The following is a 14,318-nucleotide window of genomic DNA, read 5'->3' on the forward strand; positions in this document are numbered from 1 at the left end:
CCCTTTGAACACCCTGGAGATTTTACCTAGATTATATATGTAGACATCATGCGGAGACATCAAAACAGTCTGCTCCTGCAAAGATGCAGGCTTTCTCCTCCTCTTAGGTCATTGAGTTCATCCAACATTATAAAGCACCAGATGTAGTCAGGAGAAAAGCAGATGTTTGCTACTGTCATAAAAAAACATGTGCTATTAAGAAAATAGCCAAATAAGACCTGTAACAGTCAACACCAGTACAGTAATGGTGTAATCACAAATATAACATTAGGAACAAATAGATAAACACACATGGACATATTTAATAATTAACATTTATTGTTTAACATTAGCTGCTTAACATTCTTTGCTAAATTCCAAGCTGGTTCAAAAAAGAAAAAAAAACATTTTTTATTTTAAACAGAGTTTTATATGAATATGAATCTGGGTATTAAAGAAGTTATGGTTTGGATCCAGATGACACAACTTTTCTCCATGTAGAAACATTATAATTCCCTTAAGTTCTGACAGTTTTGACTATACAGTTTCATAAAGGATAAAGAGACTGCAGAGCTCCTCCTTGCAACAACCGAAAGTGGGAAATTAGATGTTGTATAAGTGGCGCCAAAGGTATAGAACTGAATCGCCGAGGACAAGGCGCACAAGACATTAATAATACAAAAGACCACATTTCTAAGAGTCCCCACTGTCTGGAGGAGACTTTATTTATTTATAACTTCTGAGAATAGTCCTGTAGTAGTTAAATATTTCCCATACCTCACATATGCAACATTCATAAAGCCCCCCTGCTTGCAACCACCATGCCTCCTGGTGCACAGTAGGTATGTTTAAAGAGCAATTTCCTCACATGATTTGTTTAGACACCAGTAAGTTACATTATGCAGGTATGAGGACTATTTTAACTTTCACAAGCTAAAGTCAGCCAGTTTCAATATCAAAACTGTAAAAATACATTTGATTTGTTAGCTGAAGGCGTAGATTCCTGTTAGTGCACTTTATTAACAACTGTGAAGTAGTATATGATTAACATGTTATACCTTTGGGGCACAGTATCGTAATGACAGATGGTGGTTTCTAACCACAGACCAGGAAAAAAAGGTGTTAGTTATTTTTTATGTGAATATGGTTTCGTGTTTAAAATGAAACTTTGGTTCTTATTCATTTCTCAGTCCTGAGGTTTAAAAAAAGTTATTCTGTCTCAATGTTTCTGAGATAGATCAACTGCGAGAGTTAATTTTTGTTTTGGAATACTGAATATGAATATGGAATAATCTCCAATTTATAAAACTCAATGCCAATGTTTTTTTTTTTTTATATTAAATTTTATAAATTTCTTTAACCTCTCTTACTGTACCATCCTGCCCACTGAGTGAACAGATGTTGTTATAGCTTATGCAATGTTTTAGTTGTTTTGCGCTTTTTATTTGATTAATCTGACTAGATTAAGCAAGTATCTATATCTATCTCTGTCGTATTTAAACCCTGTTGTCTTTTCTGCTTTAAGGAATGCCTAAGAGAAAAGGGATTGTATGTATTAAATAATAATCATACTCTAAAATAAAACAAAAATCATTAAACACTCTTACAGCCACCAATAACTGCAGCCAGTTTCATAAGAGCCTTAACCAGACTTTAACAGTTGGTCAGAAGCCATGTGCCAAAATCACAGTTGGCAGCGCGTCGTGCTTTATTATGACTGAGCTATTACGTCACTCAGGTAGATGAAATCTTGCTTTGGCTAAAATTATTTTAAAAAACAATGTTTTTTAAATGTTTTCAGATATCAATATGTTGGATGAATTTGTTAGGAGGAACTGTTGGTGACAGTGTAGCAGGAAGTCAGTCTATGAGTTTTAGTGAGTGATATTTATATGAAGATAGATTTTTATCTTCATTATTTTTAATAAATCTAGTGAGTGACAGATTAAACAAGCAAAGAGTTTGTAGTGATGGGTTCAATAATGCTGATGCATGCTAAAATGGTCCTAAGCAGCTAACTGAATCCCATTTTCTACCTTTGTTCTGCCAAAGACTTAAAATAGTTGCTTGTGAGGTAACTCAGAAAAGAATGACATCACATAAAAGCATAACAGAGAAAACTAAAATGTTCACTCTTATTTTATGATATAGTGTTATATGATTGTTGGAATTAATCCTAAACCAAATCAACTTCTTTAATAATCTTTACGTTCAATGCTATTTTTAAAGAAAGAAATAATCAACTGTTGTAAAATTTGTAAGCCTGTGTTGTTGCAGTGTAATAAGTGATAGATATGGAGCAGGGGGTTTAATTGTAACTGCAGCCATCACAGGGTGCATAAGGGTTAGCAAAGTTCTTTAAGGATTCTTCCGTTGGCTTTAATCCTTAAAATTTGGTACTCTAGGCTTCAACTTTCAACATGGGATTGATATATAAAAAAAAGTTTTTCTTTCTCCAAAGATATTCAGTGTTAATGGGTGACTCCTCCTAATAGGCAAGGCAAGGTAAGGCAAATTTATTTGTATAGAACAATTCAGTACAAAGAAAATGCAAAGTGCTTTACATGATTAAATGAATGGAAATAGGAAAATAAAATAGAATCAAAGCAAGAAGGAAAAAAAAAATAATAATAATAATAATGCATGTAATCAAAATTTTTCTCAGTGTAATTTGCCAATTCAGCACTGCTCTATTTGATTTTAAGGCATTTTTTAAATTAATCTTGAGGGTGCTGTCAAATTAAATCAGTCCCCAAATCTCAATTCAAAAGTCAGAGGTTCATTAACAGCTTTAAAACGGTTGTCACCGTAGAGGACCCAAGGGCTGGCTTCACCCCATCCAGTCTGAGGGAACACCTGTCCTAAAAGATGCAAAAATGATTAGACAGCCTTAGGGAAATCTCACTCTTACACTAATTTAAAGTATGATATCCATGGTTTAAAAAAAATAATAATTGCAATTACCATAATTTAAAGGACCTTTAATGCCAATCTGGTCCTGTTTCATTCCAGTATAAAACATAATTAGTCACCATATGACTTTAGCTGTAGCAAAATACATTTGGATCTGGCTAACACAAAGGTTATAACATACAATTTATATTTACAATCGAAACAACATAAAAATGATATGACTGGAATATAGAAAAAACATCACGTTTTTTCAGCAACATTGCAAAGTTGCTGGGTTTCTGTCCTGGAACAGGTAGTTGTCTCCTGGACTCGTTTTTGTTTCTATTGTTCTGTTTGTACATTGTCTTGGTTCCTATGTGCAAATTAGCATCCATACATTACTGAGCCCTGAATCGGTCAATGTGGGTCTGTTTTTCCTGAGTGTCACTTCCTGAGAAAAAGCGAAAACACCCATTAACATCTTCCCTAGGCAGGAACTAGGGGTGGAACGGTTCACAAAATCCATGGTTCGGTTCGGTTCACGGTTTCGTGGTCACGGTTTTCGGTTCGGTTCGGTATATGTTGATTGTTACACCGAAATCCCATAAAAATGAATGAAATTAATGAAGAAATCCCCAAAAATTAATGAATTGTAATTATTTTTAATGATCCGCGGAAACCCTGGATCATTTCCGCATGTTTTGCTGCTTTGAATTTAATCATCTCGCGCATGCCCTCTGCGATCTCCAAGGAACTCAGAGCGGAGCGGACGGAAGCCACAGAGGAGGCTGTAGGCTTTGCTTTGTGCAGGCGGTCTGGTGCGCAGCGGGGCAGAGCGGAGCAGAGTGCTGACGGAGTATGAGGGATTTCGGGATTAGCATGAATGTTGGTCATGTTGCTGTTAGCATAAACAAAACGTGTTGCACAATGCTTGCACACTGTTTTTATCCACAGCTTTCTTTCCGCCGTCATCGTAGGTCACTCTAAATGCAAAGTGGTCCCATACAGCAGACCTATAAAGTGCTGCTGGCGCATCTTCCAACTCCTGTTCTTTCCCACTCGCCATACCCACACAATTCTCCACAACTACTGATTTTTTTCTGCTACACCCGGCTGCTACACCCCGCTTCTTCTTCTTGTTTACTACTGGTGGTTGGCTTTGGTCGCAGTACCGCCACCTTCTGCTCTGGAGTGTACACGCTTCGCTTATGAGAAAAAGGAGCAGCGCATGAACCAAACGCAACACACGCAAACCGAACCAAGACAGTCGAACCGAACGGTTCGGATGGTTTTCATAACCGTTCCATCCCTAGTTGGAACCTGTGGTACAATTGTTATTATAATTATACGGCCCTTAACACTGAATTATGATAAACTTAGTGATTCAAAAGTCTGATTCCAGAGGCCAGTAATTATATCAAATGTTACTGCTGATTAATGATCTAACCCTTGTTTCCTTTCCATGTAGTTTATGACACATTCATCTGCTTGTTTCTACTTAACATGTTATATTAAGACCGTTCAGCAAGTCGTCTCTGGAACTTGGGCATCAGTGGTATATGATGCAGAGTTTGTCATGCAAAAGGGGGCTCACAATTTTAAAGATCATCTCTATCTGTTCCAGTGTTATGTCCCTGCACCTCACCGGAACTGTCTACGAAGTGTTAGGTGGTGTCTTTTTAGGGAAGCCTGGCTTGTGTCAGTGTACCCTGGGAAGCCTACAGAGTAGCTTGCCAAGTGTGAGAATAACTGAATTTGGTATAAAGCACTGAGTCTCCTGACTCGACATAAAGATGTTCTGTAAACGCAAGTCATTTACCATGGCTTCAACACCCAGAGAACATCCTGATTGTGCATAAAACAAAATACATGGACAGGAATGACACTTTTCAAGCAAATTCAACCGTCAGAATGTCTAGATAACAATTTATTGCAACACAAAGAAAACTTGTGAAGAGCTTAAGAAACAATAAATGATAGAACAATGCTCAATCCAGAAATGATTTTTCTCTAAAGGGTTTAACTGTCACTATACACAATTTGCATTGTGTGGTAGGTCATTGTAGCTCTACCTAAGAACCCAAAAAGGTTTCTCATAGAGAAATGCGCACTGACACTTTTTAAGAATTGATTATTAAGTCTTTCATGCAGGATTTTTGGGCGAAATAGAGAACCGGCGAACAGTCAGCAACATAAAAGGCAATGGCTGAACAAATGCCAACTCTTTTCCACAGGAATGTGTCAAATGCAGATAAGTTTTGTCCTGTCATCAAATGTTTTTATTTCAACTTTACACTTCTTCAAGATCCTTCAGATTTAAATTGTGCTTGATAGTGTAATATGCACTTTCTATTCATCCAGCTCTCTTCACAGCACATCAACTGAATCAAAATAATCTGAAGAGAGTTTAGCTGGACCTAATGTGGTGAATTACTAGATCTGATGCATATACTATTTGAATCATCAGATGAGTCATTCTCACTACAGTGTTATAGCCCTCATTACATTAAATGGATATAAATTCACACTATTTCTAAATCAAGTACAAAGACCTCTGATCAGACAATCCCTCCATTGACTATGAAATACATTATTTTGTAAATAAAATACACCTTTAACATGTTTATTGGATTTCCCTACTGACAACCAAGCTGGAGCTCGGAGCTGACTTTCCAATATCAACGTTACTGACTGAAACCAGAACATACTACTTTGCAGGAGATTATGAATTAAACCTCTAACTCAACAATGAGGTTATTAATATACTTCATGTTTTAACAAAGGTTAGACATTCTTATTTTCCCATAGTTGGTTAGAAATTAGATAGAGTCTGAATTTGCTTTTCCTGTTAAATGCGGAAGTGCAGCTTGTTGCTGGAGACCATTGAGGATAACATCCAGGTATGCAGGTAACAACAACACATGCTCTGCCAGAAAAAACACACAAGAAATAGTCAGGTTTCGACCATTGTTTTCAAAGCTGCTAAATGCCTCAGCTCAGTCAACTGATAACCTCATGGTAGCTAACCATCTTTTTGTGACTGTTGCTAGCCTGGTAGCATGTAGATGTGAAGCAGTCTAACCAAACAACAGGCAGCTGTCCCCTGAAGACCACCCCCCCTTCTCATTTGCATAAAGAGGAAGCAGTGCATTGGGTAAAAAAACAAAACAAAGGAAGAGGCTAAAAAAAGGAAGCCGAGATGTAAAATATATACAACTCTTAATCAAAATGCATACATGTGTATAGAAAAAACGAAAAACAAAATATTTTGTTTTTCATTATGTCATTTTTGGTCTCAATATTGTCCTTTCCTGAATTAAAAAAGAATGCAAGCACTAATCATAGCTTGATTTAACTAGCCAGAACCATGTACTGTTAAAAAAGTCCTGTCCCGCCACCAGACATCTGGATGCGTGACACATAATTTACCTAATTTACACTAATGTTTTTACCCTCGCAGAAAAGGTTATGTTTTCATCAGTGCTGATTTGTCTGTTTTTCTTTCTGTTTTTAAAATAAAGTGTAAAGTTAGAGATGGATTTTGCTGAAATGTTTTGGGAAGGGGCATATTGTAACAAATGGAAACAAATGATAAAATATTGGTGATGATCTGGATCACCGTTAGGATGCAGGAAGTTATTTTAAAATTCTATTATCATAAGGTGGAAGTCACATTCTGTTGGAGAAAATTTGCTACTTGGAGGAGGTCTGCGCTCTTTGAATGCTTCTCCACTTTCACATAAAAAATATTTTACTGTGAATTTGTTTACTGATACAGTAAAGAAGTTTAATTAATAGGTCATAATATCCTAGTTACTTTGAGTCTTTTTATTGTGAAATTGTTCATTTTTGATCTGATCCTTTTCCGTTATTAATGATCTTTAAATAATATTTTTTTTCAGCAAATAAGGAGCCACTTCTTTCTCAAACCTTAAACACTATTCTTGAAACTCATTGGGTCTTACACTGTTAAATGTAGTTAAAGTATTTTTTTTTAATTCTTATTAGTTGTTTTTATTCTTTTTGTATTTTTCACATCTTCATAATAGAAAGGCTCAGAAATCTTTCAACATAAAATTATTTGTCCACTGTAAAATTGAGTCTACTCACCCTTAGATGGAAAAAGATTTTTAAAAACATTGTTTTAAGTCTAGATCTGAAACAAAAGTCATGACTTCCTGTCAGCGCTGACACTAACAGACCTTTTTTGATATGCTCCCCTGAGATCTGACATCTCAGTACTTACCAAGTCCAGACTTCAGACAGTTACTCATGAAAAAAGTTTAATGTCTTCTCATTTAAAATAAGTGAGTGCATGTGTTACTGTCCTCTATGGGAACCAACTTTTTATTAAACCTAAGAAAAAGGGAGGAAATGTAGGTATGAGTTCTATTAACTGGAAGAGTGTATATTATTAAATTGAAAATGTAAGTTTAATCAGATTTTTGTAGTCAGAGTTTATCACTGCTTGCACCAGACATTCTGAACACAGACCCAAAAGTTGCTTCTCTGAGGTTACTTTCATTTATTTCATAAGTTCAGCTTGAAAATAAGGTTGGGGGGAAAATTCTTAAAACAGATTTAAATATTGGTTATTGGTACTTTATATAGAGCAGCTGGTACTTGTAAATAAATGCCAAAACCTTGTTCTTTCAAAATAAGAAAGAGAGGAGGAAATAAAGAAGAGAGAATACTAATTACTCTGCTTAGTTATTGTAGGGGATGATTAATGCTACAAACTCCCTCATAGTCATCTTAGATATCTCAAAGCAAAAAATTTTTTTGGTGAGTATATTTATTGGTCGATCTTTGGGTTTAATTCTAATCTAGATCATGGTGTGAGAGACACATCAGTGAAAAGTGGGTTTTGGTCTAATGATCTTGCACTGTGCAAACTGACATCTCCCATAGATTCAATGCAATTATTACCCTTGATTTTCTTTACATTGAAGTTAAGCTTAGGTGCTTTCCAATGTTCAGCTGATGATTGTTTATAGTCCTTACTGTTCTTAAGATCCTAAGATACCATGCAGACTGACTGGGGGACGCGGCTGACTTTCAACTATGGCTGAAGTCAGCAGTTGAATTTATTTATAGTTTTGAAAGGCAGCTTTTAAACTATTTCTAAAATTAAGAAACATAATATTTACTAACATATGGGATTCCTTCAACTGGAGATAGGCACCCCTCACGACCCCGCTTGGGATAAGAGTGATGGATGGATGGATGGATGGATGGATGGATGGATGGATGGATGGATGGATGGATGGATGGATGGATGGATGGATGGATGGATGGATGGATGGATGGATGGATGGATGGATGGGATTACTTAATGACGTGTGAGTTCTGTGCTCATGATAATAATTATCGGTCTATATTTAAAAAAAAAACAGAAACTCTGAAGAGTTGCTTCATATGTAAAGTAATTAAGTTAACTATAATGATGAGTGTTTTATGTGTCATGATCTTGGAGCTGATGACTGCCTTAATTCCTCTGTTAGATTAACATGGTTAATAACCTGTGTTTCTCCCCTGCAGTTTCCGTCCTCAGACACCCTAGCCGCTGCTACTCAGATCCCAGTTTAAATAAGTGCTTTTTGAATTATCCCACTGTCTGTCTTGCCTGAATACTAGGTCCTCTGTTCTGTGTCATGACACTAAGTTTCGGTGTGAAAGATGAAACTGGTGTTAGATAGAAATGGTATTCAACTATTTGGAAAATGATTTATTTTTGCCGTCAAATAAGTTACAGATACAAGGAAACTCTTGTGCAAAGTTTGAATCAGTGGGGGAGCCCAGGCCCAGTAATGTGCTCAAAGCCAACTTCAGGAATTTCTTTTAATTTCTGAATGGATCACTGTAAAATAATGCATCATTTCATGTCTTGAACAATCTGCAGCATTGCATATTTAAACACCACCACATTCCTGACTCAATGATTGACTAAATGAATAGATACCTATGCCTTCCCTGCATTATTGTGGCTGAAGAGAGAAAAACCATGACCTGGAGCAAAACTGCTGCTTTCTGTTCTGGTCAAGCCAGACTAATTTACAAGAGGCATAAGTCAGTCTGGTAAGGCTTCACGCTCTACAATCTAAAGGGACTGGGAGAATCACAGCTTTGGAGGCTGCAGTGCATTTCTGTAACCATAACAATCATGATTGCAGCTGCAACAGAGCAATGTGTCATTGATGCCAACCACTGGCTGCTGTTAGAGCTTTTTTTTTTATAATAGAAAATGAGTTTTTGAATCATATCTATAGTATCTGATTGGTTCAAATCAGTTTCTTCTGTCTCTGTTAGTCCTGCTTTGAAATTGGGCTTTAACACTCTCCACCAGACTGATATGCTGTATACAATACATAAATTAGTCTGGCTGGCCAGGCAACTTTTCCATTGCATTTGAACTTTTTTGCATTCAAACATATTTAGAGTGTTCTGTTTTTTGCATCAGCACAAAAATAAAAGAAATAGCTGGTATAAAACAGCTTGCGAATTTCCTGCTTGGGCTCAGCTTTACTAATTCAAATTCAGTTAAAAGACTGATGTGATTTTTGTGTTTCAGATATAGTAGCTTCATTTGCATCATGTCTCTTCATGTTCAGTCGCATGTTTACTGTTTTCTCCATTCAAATTCACCTCCTTCACTGATACATCACAGATCTTTTTATGTCATATTCGCATTTGACAGTAGAGATTCTGTTGCCTAAAGTCTTTTCACATATGATTGTTAACAATCTGCCAAAATAAAGGCTAGTTATCTGTTATTTTTTCATTATGCCATGTACTACTGACTGATGTGATGCATGTAAAAACAGAAAATAAACATTAGGGGCTTCATTCATCCTTCTGTCAGGAAACATACAGATATCCACATTCTGTTGATTTGAAGGTACACATTAAGGCTCCCAGGATTTGCTTACGCACATAACTCCCTAATCGGTCAAGATTGTGCAACACAGAGACAGATGCCGTGAAATGACCGAGATACAGAAGGCTTGAAACACTCGAGCAACATCAGTGGAATCACCATGGAAACCGTCACGCTCTCACAGGTTCCTAATGCCCACAATTAACTGAAAGCAACAACAAAGTGGGCCGATGAGAGAGAGGGCCAGATGTTCAGGTAGGAATTTAGTAGCGGCGGAGAGATAATTTTGTCTGCATCCTGATTCATCTGGATCCGTTACGAGCCTTGCTGATGATTATGCGGATGCCACTGAAAAGATTAGTGTAGGAGGCACAGGCAAAAAGCCTGCTGTCCATGTTAACATCTGTGGGAATGTAAGTGCTATCCTGATCCAACATGTGAAGCATCATAACCTGCAAAACAAGCATTTATTCTGTAGGAAAAAGGCAAAGATTTACCAGGGAAGGAGTTTTTATATCAATTTTGCACTTAAAATGCTTTTTTCAGTTAAATGTAATAGACCAACTAAATAGCACAAAACACAACTGAATTGCTATTATAAATGTTTTTTTTTTTTTCACAAATAAAAAGGTAAACTTGCGGTGTGTTTGTTTTTGACCCTTCACTCTGATACCCCAAATTCAAATTCAGTACAACTAAATGTACAAAATTGATTAATATAAAACCTTTGGAAGAGCCCCAGAGATCAACAGCTATCAGTTATGGAGATTCAGAAATGCTGTCTCTATGGAAGAGTGGGAAGAAGAAAGCCATTGTTACAGAAAAGCAAATCAAAACATGTGGAAGGGGCTGGCCGGATGACACCAGGCTAGCATATATTGCTATATTTCAGACAAGACTTGAGACTTAGGGCAAAGCTTCAGCTGTCAACAGAACCAAAGCCCTACAGATAAAGCCAGACAAACTGTGGAGTGGCTTAGATCAAAGCCTACTCAAAGTCTAAACATAAAAGCAACGTGAAATATCAGGGGGGAGAGAATGTAAACTACTGCACAAATTTAAATTTCTAGTAATATGCAACAGTATATATTTCATTTTTTCTTTTACTTAGGAATATGCAACTTTGTGATGTAAAATCCCAATAGAATATAAGGATGTTTGTGGTTGTAGAAAGACATAGGTTCAGGTATAAATACTTTTGAAAGTTGCTGTACATGGAATATCAAATGAGATGGAAGATGACTCTGCAGCTTCCCCAAAAACAGCAAAAGACCATTTTTATGCAAAGAAACTTGCATGCTTTTTCACACACTCTCTCCTTCATTCGTTCTTAGCTCTGCACTACAAAGGCCACAGTATAATGAAGTGTAGCTGACGGACGGGCACCTGGAGGAAGATGATAAGCACCTGAATCAGGTGCTCAACAAAGAGCTGCCGACCCGCTTGGGGGTGGCTGAGTATGACAGCAGGAGACATTTTAGAAAGAGGGTCTTAACATATTGCTCGGGGCCAGAAACACATTCCCCATAGCCCCCCCTTCCCAATCTCCATTTTTCAGTCACGGACGCTGAGTACAACATCAAGTTCATGTGAGTCATCTGCTTCCTAACGCTCCTGCTATTGAGCCTCACTTTAAAAGAACAGCTTGTGTGCAAAGCAGCCAGTGCCTGTGGTTATTTCAAGGCAACATTTGAAGTGTCTTTTTTAACTTCCTAATCCACATGAATGTGTTTCTGGGTCTTTGTGTGTTTGTAGTTGCTTATTAAGAATATTTAGCTTTTTTGGTTTCCATCCTCTGCTTTCTGAGAAGGCATCCAGGCATCCCTGCAGCAGCTCAGGGGAATGATTGTAGAGCAAACAGCCTCCATTGCAAGTTTACTCCATGGCTGATCTTAGCTTTCACATAGAGATCGTTAGGTCCCTTTGTGCTCTGTGATTTATTATTCATTGCCACATTTAGCCGTGCAGCAGTAATTGCACCATGCAGCCAGAGAGCCTGTATCCGATGAAGCACAAATGAATGAATAAATCTAGATTTTGGAGCTATTTGAACGTTTGACATTTACTGATGAAGCAATTAAGGGAGCAACAGACAAACACACCCTGCATTGCACCAGGGTCAGCCCACAATGCAATATAACTATATCAGTTTTTAAGGCTCTCTCAGCTGCCATGCTGAAACCAAATAAAGTATTGTAAGACATAAGTTAGAATAGATATGGTATAAAAATGAATCTAGAAAGAACATTTGCTATTTTAGGAGGGGGTTGTTTACACTTATGATGGGCAAAAAACACAGTAAATAAACACCAAGTGGAAGTCAGATTTACCAAACAGACTCAGACTGCTGACTAGAGAAAGAGCCCCTCCACACCAATTAAATCCAAGAATAAGACTTAAATGTAAAACAACCCGGATTGTTTCTTGCTGTTGCACAATCTCACATCAAAATAATTATTCAAACAAATCAAAGATTACATACAGAGATAAATAATTCTGACAAACTGACAGACACCAATTCTATTTGCTTTTTCTGCCATACTTTATGCAACATCCCCTTTGCAAGAGGATAGTATTTTTATTTTCTGTAACATGTCTCTTTGTGTATGTTTGTGTATGTCTCTTTGCGTAATATTAATTCATCTTTGTGTCATTTTGAATTCTACATAATGAAATAATTGAACAGCTGCCTCTACAGTATGTACAAAAATATATACTAAAGCCCACAAATTTTTCTGTTTTCGGTTTCGATCATCAGTCGTTACTATTAAGGCATGTATTTCAAAATCTTACTCAATATGCAAATATACAGCTTTGGGATATTTTTATCATATTTACTAGACCAGAGGACTAAGATGTTCCTTTAAACATATCCATTCTGTGCCAATTGAATTACATGTGATAAAAGTAATTTGAATATATTTAAAAATCAAAATGTTTTAAAATAGTTTCTGTTACGTTATGAACCGTAATGTTGGGAGCTGGAGAAAATCCCATCTTTCTCCAGCAGAGTCCGCCGTGGATCCTCTGAGGGAGCCTCCTGCACAGGTGCAGCTCATCAAGACCATCAGAGGATCCACTACTTAAGCTGCCTTCAGACCTTGCCTCAACGCCGCAGTGTTGTTCCAGTTGGAAACCCGAGTCTCCTCTGTGAAAGCTCTAGGAGAGCTAACCTGCCGAGCCGACCCTCTGAGCCAAACCCTGAAGACTTTCTGAGAACCCCCAAGCAGCTCAGGACTAGAGCTGGAAAAAACCAAACCAAGGTCTATCCGAACTAGACGTGAGACGCTGAAGCAGCTACGGACTCTGCTGATAAACTCTTCTCCAGAACCAACAGAAACTCCCCCAAGAAGAATAACTCAAGAACCCTCAAGGTACTATCTGAGCCCACTTGAAAACCAAACCCTGCCAGCAGTTCATAATAGCTCTGTCTCTCACGCAGACTCCAGTGAAACCAGGACCCAGGCCCGAACCAGATTCCAGTACATTCTGTGTTTGTGCTTTAATAAACTGTTAAACTTTTATCCTCGTGTCCGCCTTGTGGTGTTCTGCATAACTGGGTCTCCATTTGAGAACCCATCATGACAGAACACTGCGGCCAAACTCAAGGCCCAGCAGATCACCAACTCCGTCGATTAGAGGAACAGGCTGCCCAAATCCATGGACATGGCCTGGCTCTACGTGAGTTAAACACCCACATTGAAAGACAGAATCAAGCTATCCAAAGTTACGTAAATTACTTCAACAGCGCTAATTCTGCGTTTGTACAGCAACCATTTCCGGGTCCAGTCCCTCCCCCGAGGTCACAACCTGTGACGTCATCAGAGTTCCGCCCTAGTCTTCCAGAGAAATTCTCCGGTAACATGAAAGATTGCAAAGGATTTTTATTCCAGTGTCGGTTGATTTTTCAGAACTCTCCTGGTAGCTTTTCCACAGATCACAAGAAGATAACGTTCATTCTCTCTCAGTTAACAGGAAGAGCCTTGGAATGGGCTCAGGCAAGATTTGCCATCGACGACAGTTTAAACTGCCATTTTTCTGATTTCATAGCTGAATTTACCCAGGTCTTCAACCAGGAAACTGACCAAACTATTGATTCCAGAGCTCTTTTCAACCTTAAACAGGGAAATTCTTCGGTGGCAGATTTCTCAATTAACTTCCGGGTTAAGGCGGCAGCTTCCGGATGGAACCAAAGCGCCTTAAAAGGAGCCTTTTTCATGGCATTAAATGAACAGATTAAGGATGAACTAGCAACCCTCGACGAACCTGCTTCCCTCGAGGATTTAATTCGCCTCTCCATTAGACTTGATAATAGGATTCGAGCCAGAAACAGTTCTAAGAAGCAGAGTAATTTCTCTCCTGCCCCTCTTAACATGACTGTGTGTTCTCCCTCTACAGAGCAGATGCCCACTCAGAGGTCTAAGCCCCAGTCTCGTCCATTGCCTGTTCAGGCCTCTCATTCGGGAGAAGGGGACTCCGAACCCATGCAGGTGGGACACACTAGGCTCACTCCTGAGGAGAGACAGAGGCGATTCCTAAGTAAACTATGTATCTACTGCGGCGAGAGTGG

The sequence above is a fragment of the Cyprinodon tularosa genome, unplaced genomic scaffold (genome assembly GCF_016077235.1).
Source record: "Cyprinodon tularosa strain WSP-4 unplaced genomic scaffold, ASM1607723v1 ctg270, whole genome shotgun sequence".
Lineage (NCBI taxonomy): Eukaryota > Metazoa > Chordata > Actinopteri > Cyprinodontiformes > Cyprinodontidae > Cyprinodon > Cyprinodon tularosa.